Raw genomic sequence first — 18826 nt, 5'->3', positions numbered from 1 at the left:
ATCCATGCACGGACTATTATATATATATATATATATATATATATATATATATATATATATATATATATATATATGTATATATATATATGTATGTATATATTACATGGCCCGCGGTAGGATTTTCACCAAATTTGCAGCAGGAGCGGCGGCTTGTTTCCAAAAGCGTGCTTTTGTTTGTTTGGTGGAAATCCAACCAGTACTTTTGTTGCGAAGAACTGAAATGTACATCTCAAAAAATGTGTGATATCTGGCTGTGCTCCGCGGACCCATTTCCCTGTTAGCTCTGCGGACAGAAGTCTCATTGGCTTGGAGTACGCCATGATGTTGGCGAACTTTGTACGCGGCCGGTGGTTGGCTGGAGGGAAGTGTGGTGTGCGTTAACATTTTTGGGAAACGCCGCCATGGTGTATCAGAGGACAGTGCAGCGCAGAAAGGGACTGAGAAATGTAGCATGTGGTGTTGGGAAGAATGGATGGAAACAGCGGGGGAGAGAGAAGTGGTTCATCTCAGATGTGTGATTATTAGGTAGACAAAGACGGTGGTGTGCCTGCAGTATCCGTGCGTAATGGACTAATTCAGCAGTCCCTGCACATGCGACTACCATGTGTGCTGAATGCAGGCATCCTTCATCCAGCTTGTGCCACAACCTCTTACCGTGGTGACTGGTGGCAGCTGATTTGCAGAAGGGGAGTGCATTGGAAACATATATTACGCCATGTGGTGGTGGGAAGAAGGGATGGAAAGGGCGGGGGAGTGAGAAGTGATTCATCTGAGATATGTCAATAGGTGGACGAAGATGTTGTTGTGCTTGCAGTATTCATCCGTACAGGGCCAATCCGCGGGTCTCCGCACAGGCCACTACCATGTGTGTTGAATGCAGGCAGACTTTGATACAGCAGGACAGCTGGTGCGGAGACCTCTTTCCGTGGTGACTGGTGGGAGCTCAATTGCAGAAGGGGAGTGCATTGCACATGACATGCACATTGTAAGATAGCATGTACTCCGGTATGTTGCATGTGTTAAGGCCGTAGCTCATTCGATGTACAGATGGAGGCTTTGCACCGACCACTATGTGTCGTGGTTGCAATTAGGTTTGACATTGTTGCCTTCGCATACATTGTTGATTCCATGGGTGTGGTGCTTGTTAGCACATGCAACAGTGTTCACTCCATGGCTGCAGTTAATGGAGAGAACAGTTCTGCAATGTGTGCACTGAGTGCACTTTTGGAATACTGTCAGTATAGAAGAGGGTAGGGTTGAAGTGCATCTTCTATGTGCATGCATACTGCAGTGTGTGAAGTGGGTGCACTATTTAAATAGTGTGTGCATAGAAGTGGATAGGGGTGAACTGCATATTTCATAGGATTGCATAGTGTCCATTGCGCGCAGTGAGGACTACTGTACTACACTATGAGGTATTGCTTTTGTGCACTGCATAGAGTATGCCATGTGGTGGTGGGAAGACGGGATGGAAAGGGTGGGGGAGTGAGAAGTGGTTCATCTGGGATACGTCAATAGGTGGACGAAGAAGTTGATGTGCCTGCAGTATCCGTGCATACAGCGCCAATTCACAGGTCTCTCCACAGACGACTACCATGTGTGCTGAATGCAGGCAGGCTGCGTTACGGCACGATAGCTGGTGCAGAGACCTCTTTCTGTGGTGACTGGTCGGAACTCAATTGCAGAAGGGGAGTGCATTGCACATGACGTGCACATTGTAAGATAGCGTGCACTCCAGTGTGTTGCATGTGGTAAGCCCATAGCCAATTCGATGCACGGATGAAGGCCTTGCACTGACAACCATGTGCCATGGGTGCAATTAGATTTGACATTGTTGCCTTCTGTGTGTGGTTCATCAGCATTGCATACATTGTTGCAGCCATGGGTGTGGTGCTTGTTAGAACATCCTATAGTGTTTACTTAATGGCTGCAGCTAATGGAGTGAACAGTTGTGCAATGAGTGCAGTGTTGGAATACAGTCAGTATAGAAGCGGGTAGGGTTGAAGTGCATCTTCTATGTGCATTATTTTGTTTTTGTTGGCAGTAACGCCATACTGTGTGAATGAAAGTGGGTATGGGTGCCAGAGGCTGTCGAATGTTTGTAGAATCTGCTAACTATTGCATGTTTCCATGCATAGCTGTATTAAGGTGCAGAGGTTGGGTAGCAGTGGCAGTGGCACGTGTGTGGAGTGTGGTACTTGGGCACATGTTTCCATGCATGGCTGCATTACATTGTGGTGGGTGTGGGCAAGGCCTAGACTATTGGGTGCATGGCCAAAGGCTGTAGGCCGTAGGCCATGCACCCTATAGTTTGGTGCTTGGCCAAACCCACCGCATCAATGCAGTTTAGACTGCATCTGTCAGAGGGTGCTCACCTTTTACAGAATGGTTGTGGAGCACATTTTACTCTTCATAGAACACCAGAAGTGTGCTGACAAGCATATATTGTTGCTTCCGTGGGTGGGGTCATTGTTAGAACATCCTACGGTTTTCGGTCTATGGCTGGAGATTGTGCATTGAAAAGTCCTGCAGTGTGCCCACTGGGTGCAGTGTTGGAACACTGTCAGTATAGAAGATGGTAGGCTTGAAGTGAGTGTTCTATGTGCTTGGATATTCTAGTTTGTGTAGCTTCCTGGGAGTAGGCCCAATGTTGTGATGATTGCATGGTCTGGTTGGCAGTGACACAATACTTTGTGAATGGAAGTGGCTAGGGGTGGCTGAGGCAGTGGTATGTTTGTGGACTCTGCTAACTGTTACACGTTTCCATGCATCGTTGTCTTATGGTGCTGGGTTTGGATAGAAGTGCAGCTGGCTATGTTACGTTTGTGGATTGTGGTTTCTGGCCACATGTTTGCATGAATGCCTCCATTGTGTTGTGCTGGGTGTGGGCAAGCAGTAGAGTCTTGTGGGAATTTTTTCCAGACCTTTCTACTGAAGGTGTTTTGGAAGCACACGCAATGTGTACTCTGAGTGTTGAACGGTAAATATGGAGTGCTGTACAGAAATGATAGAGTTGGCTGCTGAGAAGAAGAACAGTGGAGAGGGGACAAGGACTGTCCCTGCTTCACTGGGGTGTGGCCCTCTCTGTAGTTGAGAAAGCGCACGTGCCACATCCTGCCATTCTCAGCATGGTGGGCATGCAAATGGAACTGTGGGGATTATGGAATCAGGTGTCAAGGCTGTGGTTCACAGGAAGGGGCGGTACTACTTTTCCCCAATACTCTCTGTGTAATGAGGTGGGTGGAGATGGAGTGACGCACAGTGCTGCTCGTGGGTGATACATTTGTACAAGATCTGCACAGGTATGCCACACAAAGAGGCGTTGCTGCTATTTTCAAGTTGGAAGTAGTGGACGCTTTGTGGGTCAGTCTCTATGCATGCAGTTTTTGCGGGATGGTTCGTCTTTGCATATATGTCGCCTCTATCGTTACTGATCAAGTTGTATTGAGGTCTACATTTGGGTTATATGTCGTGTGGACGGTTGCTCTGTCACCTGAAGAAGTTGATAAATGCAGTGATGCAGATTTTTCCCACTGCCAAGGTCATTTTCTCAACCATTCCACCAAGAGGAGTATGGGACTATGCCAGTGTAATTTGTCCCCAGCCAGAGCTCAGAAGGTGTCTTATAAACAGAAGCATGCCTGCATTCATGTGCACTGATGGAATGTTCTCCACCCACTATGAGAGCATGAAGTTGCAAAATATACGCTGATTCCATGCTAATGGCATTTCTTTGAACGCCATTGGCAATACCATTTTCTTTTACACTGTGCCAGAAGCGTTGACCATAATTCAGTAAAAATTGAAGGAGGAGAAACCAACAGAAACAGTTGTTTGCAAGCACTTAAAAAACCACATACCAAAATAAAAATAAATTAAAAAAGAACAAAACTTTTCAGAGGGACCACTAAAACCCCAATGCCATAATACCCTGTTTCACACTATCCCCCTCTTCCTAGCATGAAAGCTCTGCGCATTCCGAAGTAGTTTCACGATTACCCTTGCCACAACCGGCCATTTTCAGGATGGGAGCCATGGAAATGGAGCTGTGGAGGCCACAGCATTGCGCAATAAGGTTTGAGGTTGTGATCGGTATGCAAAAACTGTGGCAGAAGGTCTCTTTGCACAAAGAAGTGCAGAAGGCTATGGTGGAAGTGTGCAAGGTCAGGGGCAGGCATCCTGTTTGTATGCATGCACTGTATGTACTTGTGTGAAGTTGGTAACATGCATTCAATGCTGCTTTTGTGCGATAATTTCTTTAAGTGGGGTACTGCTGGGAAAACAAACCTGTAAAGTGTACAAGGTAAGTGGTAGGCATCCTGTTGGTATGAATGCAATGTGTGTATGGTATCATATGATGTGAAATTGTATGATATGCCATTTATAATGTGCCTATACACAGGTTTTGCAAGGTGCAACGAAGCAAGGGAGGGGGAACAGAAGGGAGACAGAGACAACAAACCTACTAGGCCAGGTGTCACTCTGATTGCCCAAGTGCATGGGTAGGAGGAGGGGAACGTGCAGTACATGGGAATGAGAACAAATGACAATAAATAAAAATGGTACGACGTCCTTTCATCGTGGGATGTTTTTTCGCGGGGTATTTTACTGTGAACTTTTTGCCGAAAAAACTCATCTAATTTTTTATGGGGGGGTTAGAAAAATATATAAATTGGGTGTGGGTGTTCGAGGATATATATAAAAAATTAAAGGGGTTGGGGGGTTTGGGTGGGAACCCCCCAAAAATAAAATGATTAAAACATTTGATGAGTTTTTTCAAAAACAAATCCACAGTACAAAACTCCACGAAAAAACATCCTGCGATTAAATGACATGGAACCGTAAAAATACGGACCAATTGTGCCCAGTGCAAGGATAAGTGAAGACATCAGGTGGTGGTGGATCTGTTTGCAGTAGAGAAAACAGTCCCCAAGTGCGGGTTTGCCAGAAAGGCTGTGCAGGGGTGCTACTGGCGGGGGGATGTGACCTGGGCCCAACATCAGAGAGTGGCCAGGTAACCAGTGGAGAATCAGTTGCAGCCAGGAAGTCAACCGGGGAGCGGAAGAGAAAAATCAGACACAAAGAGAAAGGCTTTGAGGTGCTCCCAGACCCGGCGATGGTTCTTCTCAAGTTTCAGGGAGACAGGGAGGCTGTTGCAGAGGGAATCCCCAGCCTAAGAAAGAGATCTATCACCAACTGGTTGCTTGCAGAAGCGACTGACCGTGAGGGAGCTGGAAGCGGATGAGAGAAGAGCTTGAGCAGGTAGATATTTAGTTAGTGAGAGTTGAAGGTATTGAGGTCCCAGGGCCCAGAAGGCCTTGTGCATATTGCAGAGGGTTTTCACCTTATTCATCGCAGCCACTGGGAGCTATTGCAGACACTTCAGTCCAGGAGAGATACGATCCATGGGCTTGAGGCCAAGGACAAGTCGCAGAGTCCTCTTCTGAATGAGTTGCAGAGGACGGAGAGTAGAAGCGGGCAGATTTAAAAAGAGGCTGTTGCAATAGTCCAGCCTAGAGAGAACCACATGCGGTCTAGACAGTGACCTTTTCGGGAACTTGCTTTAGGTTGGTAAAATACATTCAGTGCTGGTTTGGGTGCCTTATTTTTACGATTTATGTAGGAGATGGGTTAGTGGGGAAAACAATTTGTAGCATTGTCGGAAGGAAAGGAGAGAATTTCTGTTTCAATATTACAATGTATGATATGGGTAAATGACAACGTTGCAAGCAAATACCATTGAAGTGCCACTTGATGGTAGGGGATGGGAGAAAAAACAGTATGCTTTTCAAGAACATAATGGACGCTCAGTGGCAGATAATGTGTGCAAAGGAACTTATAACAGAGTTGTAAACATACTGCATAAAAAGTATTCATACCTCTATTTTGTGGTGATGGGTGCTCATGTGGATGCACAAATATTGCAATCTTTTATTGAACTTTCTACTAGACGTGCTTTCGAATGACAAGACACTTGCAAGCTGAATTTGTAACGGTACATATGAAGTGTTGTGCAGAGCTGACAGTGTTAGATGCTAACGTCTTCGATGGCATTGATGGATGCATGTGTGACTATTTACCCGTACCCAATGAGCAAAAAATTGTGGAAAGGGAAGAAGGACTGCTCCTGCTTTACTGGGGCATGGCCCTCGCGGTTATTTGGGAAGCGCACGTGCCACATTCTGCACTTCTCACCATGCTGGTCAATGGAAATGGGACTGTGGGGATTATCCAATCAGGTAATGAGGGTGTGGTTCACAGGAAGGGGTGGTCAAACTGTTTTACAGTACTCTGCGTAGTGAGTCTGGCTGACATGGAGAAACGAATTGTGTTGACTTTGGATGATGCCTTTGTGATAGATCTGCACAAGTATGCCCTGGAAAGACAATTTGATGACAATTTTGGTTTGAAAGGAGTGGACGCATTTTGGTGCGCTGTCTATGACCGCAGTTTTGCCGATATGCATGCACTTTGCAAATACCTGGCCACTTTTGCAATAGTCAATGTTGTCGTCATGCACTACGGTGGCATGCATTACGGTTACGTGGCATGTTTAGGTTTGTTCCGTCGACTGAAGAGGTTGCTGAATGTAGTGAAGAGGCTTTTTCCTACTGCCAAGGTGCTTTTCTCATCCATAACACCAAGAAGAGTATGGGACAATGTTCCTACATGTTGTTCCAAGCCAGAGGTTGGAAGGCGTCTCATAAACAGAAGCATGTATACTTTTTTGTCCAATGGTGGGAGGTTCTTCTGCAACAATGACCTCATTAGTTGTAGAAATGCTGAGTTTTTCCTAACAAATGGTATTTTGTTGTCACCCATTGGTAATGCTGTTTTGTTTGCCCGTCTACAGGATGCAGTGAAGAGTTTACTGTAACAATGTGAGCACAAGAAAACACAACATCAAATAAAAACTGAAAAAAGATGTTTCACTAGAAACTAGAACTATTAGTGCACAGTACGTATAATGTTCCTTTCAAGTACTTGTTGCACTGAATTTGATAGGTTTTTCTTAGGGCAACTGAAACATATTGTTCCTTTAACAACGTTTTTTTGTCAGTGAACTTCATAGCTTTTTAGTAGTGCAACTTACCCATAACGTCCCTTTAACAATGTTTTGTGTGAGCAAATCGCATAGGTTTTTACTAGAGCAACTTAACCATAACTTAACCATAAAGTCCATTTAACAACGTTTTTGTCAAATATAATTGTGGTTGTGAACAAGCGGCGAGTTGTGCTGCGAAACGCGTCCACATTTTTTTACATTTTGGGAGAGCCCTACTTTTTATGGCTTTTACTTATTAAATAGATGTTTAGCTGTGTTGTTTTTTATGGATTAAATAAAGATTGACTTTGTTAAAGAAGACACGGTATCCAGATGGATTGTTTTCGTCCTTTGAACAAGGAGAGTGCCGCTCGCCTGGCCCGATGAACATCAGAGTTTGTCATTGATATATATATATATATATCATAAAGCTGCACCCAGATATATTCTGGGATGAGGGAACTGGGCAGAATATGTGCAAGAATGCACCAAATCACTCTGTCTTGTAAACATACCTGCATACATTTGCTAAAGAAAAACCCAGAGGATGGTGTCCTTGCCGCCCTGCCCCCTTTCCCCGAGACTCTGCCCACACGTGCCACCCACATTTTTTTTTAAAAACATAAATCAACGTCAAATGACACCAATCTGAGCGAGATTTCTGCTCATCTGCTTACCTCGATGTAATTGGCTACTCTCGGTCAGTTTATAGCCAATCACATCGAGGTGTGGGCATAGTTACTGGAAGGGCAGGAAAACCCGGAGACTCCATGCTCTTCCCCGCCCCATACTCCCCTTACAATACCATATATATACATATATATATATATATATATATATATATATATATATATATATATGTTGAACATTGCATTTTCTTAAACGCCACTTTCGTCCGCTGGATTATTGTCTGCAACTTTATCACAGACACCTTACGAGGAAGTGTATTGCGACACTCTTTCGGATCCGTGGCACAAAGATCACCAAGGATCTCCAGTCTCAGGACAAGGGATGCAGAATAACAACTCAGATACCTTACAGTTCTAAGCACCTGTTATGTTTAGGGTGACCTCTGTCCCCCGGTCCCGAGTGTCAACAATTATAATTGTAATTATTTTCACAACACTTTCAGAATGTTGAAGTTGGAGGTTTGGGGCGAACCCCTAACCTTTCAGGTACAAAGCCAACACTTACTGACTGTGCTACAGAGACTGTCTTGGAAATGATTGTACAGCAAGCCATGTAATATCAATTAGAGCAAAAGCTTGTTTTTAATTAACACTCCAAGATTCACAGATAAAACTGCACAATTTAGATCATATTTGATTTATAAAAGGAAAAGTGGTGGAAAAAGTGTTGGGTGGTGTTTGTGGCGGCGCTTTGGGGAGGGGCCGTAATAGGTGGGCTGCAATGGCGTAGTCCTTCTTTTATGTTGTTGGCCATCCTGCTTTTTTGTTTTGGAAATCTGGCCACCCTAGATGTTGAGTTGCTTTTATCCCACTATACCGCCCTAAGGTTACTTCAAAGCACAAAGAAGGAACACGGGGAAGGGGATCCGAAGGCTGGAAAAGAGGGAGCATTAGGAAAGGGCAAGGTTGTATGTGGGCAATGTAAGGCTGAAGGGGGGTTAGTTGTTGGCTGTGGGCATGGTGGGCCTTTGTGATGGTGGTTTTGTGAGACTCGGCTGGAGACTGTTTGGGACTCTGATAAAAGATGATGGGCCTCATTACGACCCTGGCGGAGTGGGTTTACGCCAGCGGTATTCGCGGCGGACCCTTCCGCCCTACTACGAGTTCCCGTAGCGCCATGGAGCCGTTTTCCGCCTGGTTTTTCCGGGCGGAGAAATCCATGGCGCTACGGGACCTTGATGTTAATTACGCCACCGTATTTTACGGTGGCGTAATTAACGCCTTCCCCACTCCCATTATACCCTATGGGGCAAAAATGGGAATGGGGAAGGGTAAAATGGGGAATGGGGATTTACCGCCCCGCCAAGGTCGGCATGGGGCGGTAAATCCGCCAACCCCCATGGCGCTATTGGCAGCTTTCCGCCGTGCTCCATGGTGCATATTGCACCACGATTTCCGCCAGGGTCGTAATGAGGGCCGATGTGTTGTATTGGCCATCTTTAAAATGAAGACTGTGGACAGAGTCGTCCAATGCTAAAGCCCCCAGGGGTGCACGGTGAGGCTGGAAGAATGGCCAAGGAAGACAACGCAGGAAGAGTCATGAGTGAGGCAGCCGTGGACATTGTTCAGGCAGTTAATGACCTTCATTACGCGCATTATTAGACACTATTGGGGAATGTCAAGGTCACTCGGGGGGCACTGAAGATGCATTGCAGGGGAAATGAATAGCTTTGTGTTGGGAAATAATACCATGTGCACAGACATATCATTAGCTACGAGGGGAAAATAAGGTGACGAACAAGCAAAATAAGACTGTGCGGACAATCAACCAGCTTTACCTAACAATTAACAGGTATGACTTGAGAAGATTGGTATGCCTAAAAAGGTGTCAGGGGGAGTTATGAGTGGAGACCGGCCAGTGTGGCCTGCAAAGTAGGAAGCACTTTTGTTTCTGACGTAACGTATTGTAATGTAAAGGGGTCGTGTATGCCAATTTTATGCTGATAAAATCGAAAGAATATTAACAAAATATGATATGGAGGCCATTTTGAGCTATGATGATCAGCGCATCCCCGCTGGCCAGGGCCATTATGAGCAAATGATAAATGGGTCACTGTGGGCTAATGATGTGTGGAGCATTAAAACCTGATTATTTAGACTGCATGCTGGGCTTGGATATATAGGGCATTAGCCGCTGATAGGCACGGCCTCTTTTCCTATTTTTTCCCCAAGTAATTGACTACAATGTTCTTTTCAAATACAGCAATTAAACTATCTTTCAGGATCTCAGGGGAAATTCCACGTGGCATGTTCTAAAATTACATCTCGCTAGCTAGCCCTGTTACATCTCGCTAGCTACCTCTGTGACATCTTGCTAGCTAACTCTGTTACATCTCGCTAGCTATCTCTGTTACATCTCGCTAGCTAGCCCTGTTACATATCTCTAGCTAGCTCTGTGACATCTTGCTAGCTAGCTCTGTTAGATCTCGCTAGCTAGCCCTGTTACATCTCGCTAGCTAGCTCTGTGACATCTCGCTAGCTAACTCTGTTACATCTCGCTAGCTAGCTCTGTTAGAAATCGCTAACTAGCCCTGTTACATCTTGCTAGCTAGCTCTGTGACATCTCGCTAGCTGCTCTGTGACATCTCGCCGGCTAGCTCTGTTACATCTCGCCAGTTAGCTCTGTTACATCTCACTAGCTAGCTCTGTTAGCCCTCGCCTTATACTGAGGCAGGAGAAGGCACTGGAAGATAGGAAGTGGGAAAGGACTCTCCTTTCCCACCCCCATTGCCATTCCAAAGCTAGCATTCTGGGATTATTTCCAGGCAAAGCCTGGGTGGGAAATGTCATGGGAATCACACATTGGGTAATGAGAAGCGATGTGGAGCGCTTCCACTACTTTTAACTACATCTGCCCTCAAACTGTGTCAGCACCATGGTCCCGGATGAAAGTACCTAATTTACTTTGGGGAAGGGAGGTGCTGATAGGGCACCAAACGCCCCCATTAGCCCTATCACTAATCTCTGCAGGCTGTTACTGTTGCTTTCAGCTACCCACAATACCTTGTGCCAGGGGCAGCTTGTTCATAATGGTCAAGGGTGCACTGACCTGCCAGCACCCTCACCCATCATGGAGGCACTAGCCAATAGAAACACAGAGCATTCCCTCAGCTGCTTGGTGCAGCTGAGGGAGCACTCCTGGACTGGCTTCAACTGTTGAAGGGTTGCATGTTTTTCCTTTGACAGTTAAGTTCCCCAGCGCGCATATCCAATGGACCATCCATGGCCAAGGTCGTTTTGCTTCCTAAGCTTTGCATGACCGCATGGAGATGCAGGCTGGGGAACTGCACATATGAATGTGCATAGGGGGTGCTACTGCTCCTCCCTGCACATTCAGGCTGATGGAGTGCTCTGGCTCCTGCCCCCATGTGGCGGAACCAGTTTTTTTTTCTGGGCATCTATGGTAAAGCAAGCATGATAAGTTGTTATTGCGTGACTAGGTGGGCATTTTTTTGCAAACAGTCTGTCCATTTCTTTCTGTGTCATGACATTTTTTCTGGGCATCTATGGTAAAGCATGCATGATAAATGCCATTTTGTGGCAAGACTGCCATTTTAGTGCATCCGGTCTAGCTATTTCCTACTGTGTCATGGCATTATATTCTGGCCGTCATTGATAAAGTAAGCATGATAAGTGTTAATTAACTGGCTAGAATGGCATTGTGGTGCAGCCAGTCTAGCAGTTTCATATTGTGGAATTATGCTTTTTACTGGACCTCAACAGAAAAGTAAACATGATAAGTGTTATAACATGTCTATATTAGCCTACATTGTGCCGCCAGTTTGAACAAGTTTTCTTTTTGTGGTGTAGCATTTTTACAAACACAACTAGCAGGAGTATGTTCTTAAGTGGGGATATTGCCATATACTAGCAGAGCCAGAATGTTTTCAGAGAGGACCATTACTGGCATTATGTGCAAAGTAAACAGTATGTTCTTACATAGGAATACGGACGCATATTGGAGCAGCTAGCATTGACAGGTTTTTAGACTGGCATATACTGTGGGTAAAGGCATCATGAAAATGCATTGGGAAATGTGCCTGTGCTTTCTGGTGACTTGCATCTATCAGATTTTTGGATTGGAGTTACTCTACAAAACCAATTGCAAACTGCTGGGCTTGCCGGGAGGATAGCTCAGAGGCAACCCATTTGTCTTGGAAGCATGACAATGCAGAACAATCATAGGCTCAAATCCATAGTCCGGGGCTTAACGGCTGATCTGCAGCACAATCGTTATAGAAAAGCTCAATGACATTCTATTACCCACTTTTTCACAGAAAATGTGTGCTATTTAATGCATCATTTTACCCCGTTATTAAAAAAATGTTCTCGGAGAAAGTACGCCACCGAATCCACCGTTGCCTGAGTCAGGCTCCCTCAATAAGTGTGGTTGCTCTGGCATATTTGTGGGAAATGTTGAAGCCACCCACCCCAGTGAAAACATTCAACAACCGCCACTGCCTTGTGCCCTCAATCGCACTTCACACTACTCAGGGAGAGAGGTAGAATAATGTCAGTATATTTAAACCCCCACAGGTGTGAGAATTGCCATTTGCGACTGAGGGGCACTTTTTCATTGGAGACCAAACTAATGCCATGCCCCAGTCCGACCCTCTGTGTCTCAAACATCACTGAGCATTTTAAAATGGATGCAAAGTCTCTTTCTTTGGGCCTCAAGGGGCTAATGCAGAAAACCCAAACCTTCGCCAAGATAAATTGAAAATGTATATTGGCCCTAGGGGTTTGGCGCGTGCTGAATCCTTGACGTAAACATATGAGGATAACCTTCTTTGACCATAAAATGGTATTTTTGATGAACTAGGGATTTCTCTGTTTCTGCGATGTTCACTATTGTTGTTTGCCACTTTAAGGTTATATGTACTCTTAGTGCATATGTGTGATGAAATGACTACTTCTCTGCAGGGGTGAGTAATGGCTAAAACTCCTACTCAGCCCCACATTACTAATAAACCAGCAGTGATCCTTATCATAAAGGTGAAACAAGGACAGGCCGACCTTCATACCTCCTTCGCCTCTTCAAGGTGATGTGGGCCGAGGGTAGGGTATACTCCGCTGGAGGGGTGTGAGGCACAACATAAGCAGAACAAGCAACAATACTACTTTGTGCCAGATCCAACCAAGGTTCTACAAAAATCACATACTTTCACTACACTAAGAATACATACAACTAATAAAAACACTAATGACTCACCACTTTAAAGGAAAACACAGAGATCGCAGACTTTGGACTAAAGGGACAGTCTGGGTTTGAAGACAGGCGTGCACAGGCAATCATTTCAGCAGCAATGTCAAATTAACTGAAGACACCTTCAAAAAGGTAGAGAGTGGGGTCATAATAGTCCCTGTGGCCTTTTAAGGTGGGTCACGGGGACATAAACACTTCCAATACTTTTAGTGTTCTTGGGGTTCAAAATGGTCAAGTCAAGCTTCTAGGCACTTTTCTGCCATTCGAGGCAGCGTTGCGACAGGTCGAGTTGATGGCTTTCAGCAGGTTGAGTCGACGTTAAGACAGGGTGGAACAATTGCTACAGTTGAGTTGAGTTACGCTGAGATGGACATCTCAATGACTTGCACTGGGTTGAGTCGGCGTTGAGACGGATCAGGATGATCGCTTCCAGTAGGTCGATTTGCACTGAGATGTGCAAGTCGATGTCTTCCATTGAGCCGACTCAGCATCGAAATGGATAGGATGGATTGCTTTTAATGGGTCAAGTTGCATCGATACAGACAAATTGGTGGCTTCCACTGGGTTGAGACCGATTGACGGTAGATCGAAAGCGATGAGCGCAAAAGGCAGGACCAGTTGCTTACAGCTGCTCTAAAAGTGACTCGGGGTGATCAAGCCAGACAAAAAGCAGATTGAAGCAGGTAAATAGTGCCCAGAGCTAGTTCTTGACATCTGGTTGCTGGGGAATCCCACGGAGGGTCTCTCCCAGTAAGGTAAGCCCTTTCTTCTTCACTTCCCAACCAGGAAGGTCTTAGTGAGCATTTGCAGGTTGTGAGGAATTCGACCATTTGCACAGTATGTGTGCACTCCCCTGGGCTTTAAAAAAAATGTCTATGAAATTGAATGATGGTAGATCAACCTCTAGAAAATGTGCAGGGCTAATCTGCACACATTTTCCTATGCTCACAGCAAGACAAGCACATAGACCTGTGTACTCTGGGTGGACACAGCCTACAGGCGCTGTCCTCCCTGTCACATTTAGAAGGAATGTGACACCCAGGAGTACATCAAGGCATTGCAAAAAGGGGAGGGTGAAACCTTCCTCCTGCCATCGGCAGCCTAATTAAATAACGAAGGCTCCATGGATCCACCCTGTCCATTGTCAGTTCTGATGGTGGTAGCCTCGCATACTAAACAGAGTTAATTCAAGCAGGCCCACGTTAGGTCTGGTCGCAGAACTGAAAAAATAGACAGGGAAACCCCAACACCTTTAATATGCATCTGTGTCAACCTGAAGCCTGCTCCCGCCTCTTAGTATCAATGATAGTGAGCTGTCATGTCTGGTGCATGTGTTTACAGTTGGCAATCCCCACAGGGGCACCCCTTTCAGAGGGTAGGAGTTTGTGATTTGATGGAGGCAGAAAGTATGTTCTCGCCACAACTTCAAGGGAGACCTGCCTTTAATCAGGAACCACAGAGTGCTCCATTAACCAGAGATAGCCTTTGATTCACAACAGACAGGAAGATGGGTGGGACTTAGTAGTACACGTTTTCACCACTTTACCTTTCCTGTTGCAAAGCACTCTGGTTATGACCTCACGCGTAACAGAAGATTGTTGGTGGGGTCCCAAGATTGGTTCATTAAGGTACGCTTTGCCTCAACCAATCACTGGGGCCCATTTGGCTTTAAAAGAGGGTTGAGCCCCTCTTTTGGCAGATCATCTGAAGACTTTGCAAAGAGTAACAAGAAGAACTAATTTGGTCCCTGGCTGAGGGTACAGTCTGCCTTACAGCTTTCGCTCGTGAAGAAAGGCCAGGATTTCTAAAGAGGGAAGCAATATCCCTCCCCTAAACATCTCCCAAGAAACAGAGGGAGTACACCATCCAGCAGCTCCAGAACCGGTACCCAACCAGCACACAGAGTGCCTTGCTAGTCTCGCAAGCAAGCTTCCTAGGTGGGAAATGTCGGAGAGTCTCTGAACCAAACCAAGGACAAGTCTGGTTCCTGCAACAATCTCCTCAGCTTTGGGTCGTTGGCCTTAAAGGACGCCACAAGCCCAGTGAAGAAGCTGGGAGGAGTGTACCGACAAGCATCAACCAGCATCAGCCACAAGGAAATCTTCACGCCAGTCGAGCCCCTCGAGTTGTAACCGACTGCACCCCTTACTGGTTTCAAGCCACAGTCGCGCACGCCATCCAAAATGCCCCGACCAGTGCTTCAGACCCGCCAACCAGCACTGAGAAAGCGATTCCTGACTCTGAGCTGTCCTGTAGGTCAGCCTGCAGCCATCCGTCCAGTCTTGCGCATCGAACTGGCTGCCGTCTGATACCTGCAGCTGTCTCCCATCTTGCACTATGTCGTAGAAACTGCAAAGTGCCCTGAAACTGACTCTGCACTGTCGAGCACCAAGAACTTCTAAAAGCACAAGGTACATTGTGGCTCTGTCCCCCTGGTCCTTCTACAAAGGCCCCTAGTGATATTTTATGACTCATTGCTCCCTTTGTGCTGAAACCAAGTATCCTTGAACTATTGCGATGATTTACTTTACTGACTACCCTCCTGTCAGTATCCAGAGTGCATCCCCTTTCCTTCTTGAAACTGTCTGTCCTCTGCATTCCTTTACAGGGTGGGTTGTATTTTGTAGTGTGCTAGAACTGTCTGATGTGGTAATAATAAAGTAGATATGTCTATACAACCTTGACTGGACAGTCTCTTTTATCATTGGGTAATAATTGTATTTTCACTGCGTTGCAACTAACCAACGATCCACAACCTTGCAGATATAAGCCTGACGTTCCGTCCACGTTACCAGAATTGGACGGTGAGTGTCACGCTGCAGGTGCAGAAAACGCAAAGCATGTTTCTCAGCCTGGGTGTGGCTTAAATAGTCTCTGGGTATCCCAGGTGCCTCTGGGCTGAACCACACCCAAAAGACTAGACCGCACATGCAGTTCTGGGAACCGAAATATGTGGGGGCATCCATCTTGTCCCCTTCAATGCACTACAAGTCAAATCCCCAATGTTATCCTATGGGAGTGAGTGAGTCTGGTGCCACAAGCGCCAAGTCTGACTCCAAGTGGGTCTTCTGAGAGCTGGAGAGGCCCTTGAGGGCCATGTAGGGGATCGTGGCCTGGCTCCAGCCTGACACCTTGGAGGGCTGGGGACACGAGGGGCAGGAATCATGACAATTACCACCATGGTGCAATTTCCTTTGGCCTGGCAGAGCCTGCCCTTTAAAGCAATGGAGCTCTCCTACTCCCATTCAGCTCCTGTTTTCCTAGAAGGTGATACACCTTTCCAAGAGAAGGCAAATACTTTTACTAGGGAGAGCCTCAATGGTCTGTTTTGGGCACAACTCAGTCCTAGAAAATGAATCCATCGGAGGCCCTGACGGAAGGTCACTGTAAAACGAGCTAACAATAAAATGGCATAAAATGTTTTGGCCAGTATAATTGTGGATTCCCATAGACCACCACATCATACTTTTTTTTAGGATTTGATATCTGCCATCAGGTTCTGAGAGCACACAGGCATATGATATATTTTATGATCACGCCTGCGCAAGTTGAAAGGCAGAACCTGATTGTTGGAACTTTGGGTTCCAGCAGGCTGTTGGCAGGAGTACACGTGACTTTGTATTGTCAAGCGGCCAAAACTACAAGGCAGCTGCTGAGAGGTGTCAGTAGATACGACCAGCAGAGTACTATGCTTTTCAGTCTGGAGCATTATGAAAGGGGGGTCTGATTAGCAGAACTCCCTTTCAGAGAAAGATCTGCCGGCATCATTTTATTAATAAAAACCAGAACCCAGAGGCTGGTCCGCCCCTCACAGATGGCATTCTGTCACAATATTGTTGTTATGTCTTTGTTGTCCAAAGTTTACGTTTTATTTTAGCCATTCTTTTTTATACTAAAGATCTTGAAATAAAGGCTGTTGAGTGCACTGTGCTATTTTCAATTTTCAAATTAAATGAAATAAATAGAATACAATACATTATTAGGAAACTATTGGAATGAAGAAGAAAAAAGTGAAATTAAAACGAAAGGGGGTTAAAGTTTGGGGGTAGGGGATTGATGTCAGAGTAGAGAAATAAAAACATTGTGGGATGTAAATGTGGGTTTGTCCTTATGGTAAGAGAAGGGGAAAGTGTAGGAGTCAAAGAGAAAGGAAAGAAAGAAAAAGAAAGCGTGGAGTAAAGCAGTAGAATGTACCAGAACAGTAGGAAAGCAAACCAAGTGTCATAAAATACTGCCGGTGTTGGCACACAAATAGTACATGAATGGTCGAAGTGAACAGCAGGTACACATTCATATACAGAAAGATGAACAGGCATGTGGGCCCATTATGCCACATCCAAGGTATCCCAGAAGAGTTCTCACACGCCCCCAGGCCTTCTATACACCCTGAGCATCACGGGAAGGACGATGGCTCATTCTGTGTATTGTAAAACAGCCTTTCTGAGAGCACATTAACTGATAATAGGCGAAATATCCCATCTACTAAATCACGGGGAATCAAAGTTAGACTTCCTTTAAATGGACTAGTGATTAAATCGGTTAATTCATGGCAATCGCTAAATCGCCCTCAAGGGGGGTAAGCACCAACAAAGTCATAGTAAATGGACACCGTTTGCTGCCTCCAAATCATGCCTAGGTCTATTGAGGCCGCCCATTTTCATACCTTTCGCCGCACCCAGAAAGACTCTTTGAGGGCAAGGGGAAAAAGAAAAGAAAATTCCCAGTGGAGAGTAAACTATGTTTCCGCAAACGTAATTGGAGATGGATCTGCAGGCTTTAGCGATTTCCATCGAGACTGGGGGGAAATGACGGCAAATCGAGCAGATTTACCATAGTGCGCATGTGGAAAGTCGATATCCCTCAGTGGCGTCGCGAAGGGAAGGTCCGGGTGGGCCCAGGCACCCCCCCCTTGTGCCCCGCTACGTAAGGCAAGCAGTGACTCCGTTCTCTGTTCGTGGTATTATTTGTGACACTCACTAAGGCAAATACTCTCCTTTTGTCTCAAAGCGAGCAGTCATCTTGGTATGCACTCTGGCATCAGTAGGAACATGAGCACGGGCCACTTCTCGGGTGTTCCTGCCAGCTTCTGCACAGGGACCTTCATAGTGTGCAGAGCAGCTTGCAGCCCCTCCCATCTGAATGTAGCCAAGAAACTGCTTATGATGGGCCATTAGTCACTGAATGGTTTCCTGCCTGCATTCTGATGGGAGGGGAGGTACAGTAGGGTGTGGGTAGTTGGTGCGCACAAAAGCCTCTCTGCCGGAGCGCGTGTGACGTCACACATTACCTTTCATAGGTGCCCCCCCTACTTTTGTCTTTGGCCCCCTCTGTGGCTCTCCTAAATTTGATTCCTGGTGACGCCACTGATATCCCTGCAAGGTGAATGCACCTTTCATTGGTGGCTCATGACAGGCCTGGCGGAGTGTGGCATATGTCAGAAGCCCCCCCCCCACTGAAGGCATGTCTGAAAATGACAGCTTTGTGGCGAGGCACAACACCGGTGCCCTGCGCCCACAATGTCCCATTAACTGATTCGTATTTTGGTTTGAAGGCGGTGCGAAAGGGAATTTTGGATAACTTTCGGCAGGTTTCTGCTGGAGGTTATTTGCTAGGCGGCAATCCACGTGTAAGGCGTTGCAGAACTCGCATTCAGCCGGCCTGCACCCAAGAAAGGGCCACCCGTCACTGTGGGTGGTCTGTTCGTTGGTTTCCTGAAGATCCCCCGCTTTAGCAGGAATCTCTCCCCAGAGCGAAGGCGCGGGCAAGACCTGCGGGGGCTGATATGCACAATACCACTGTGAAAGCCTTAGTTTGCCATCCAGTAGTATTCCTATGTTCTGCCCAGTGGTGGCCTGGCCTACAGTGAACGCTGGAGAGTTCCTGGCA

General features: G+C 46.1%; 1 protein-coding gene across 3 annotated transcripts in view; it reads right to left on the bottom strand.

Annotated features, from left to right (window-relative positions):
* SCML4 (Scm polycomb group protein like 4) overlaps window positions 1-18826 on the bottom strand; it is a 752090-nt gene that overhangs the window by 634643 nt on the left and 98621 nt on the right. The window lies entirely within an intron of this gene.

The sequence above is a fragment of the Ambystoma mexicanum genome, chromosome 4p (genome assembly GCF_040938575.1).
Source record: "Ambystoma mexicanum isolate Mex_15411 chromosome 4p, UKY_AmexF1_1, whole genome shotgun sequence".
NCBI classification, from domain to species: domain Eukaryota; kingdom Metazoa; phylum Chordata; class Amphibia; order Caudata; family Ambystomatidae; genus Ambystoma; species Ambystoma mexicanum.
The sequence above is the reverse complement of the archived record's forward strand: the minus strand, read 5'-3'. Positions and strand labels throughout refer to the sequence as shown.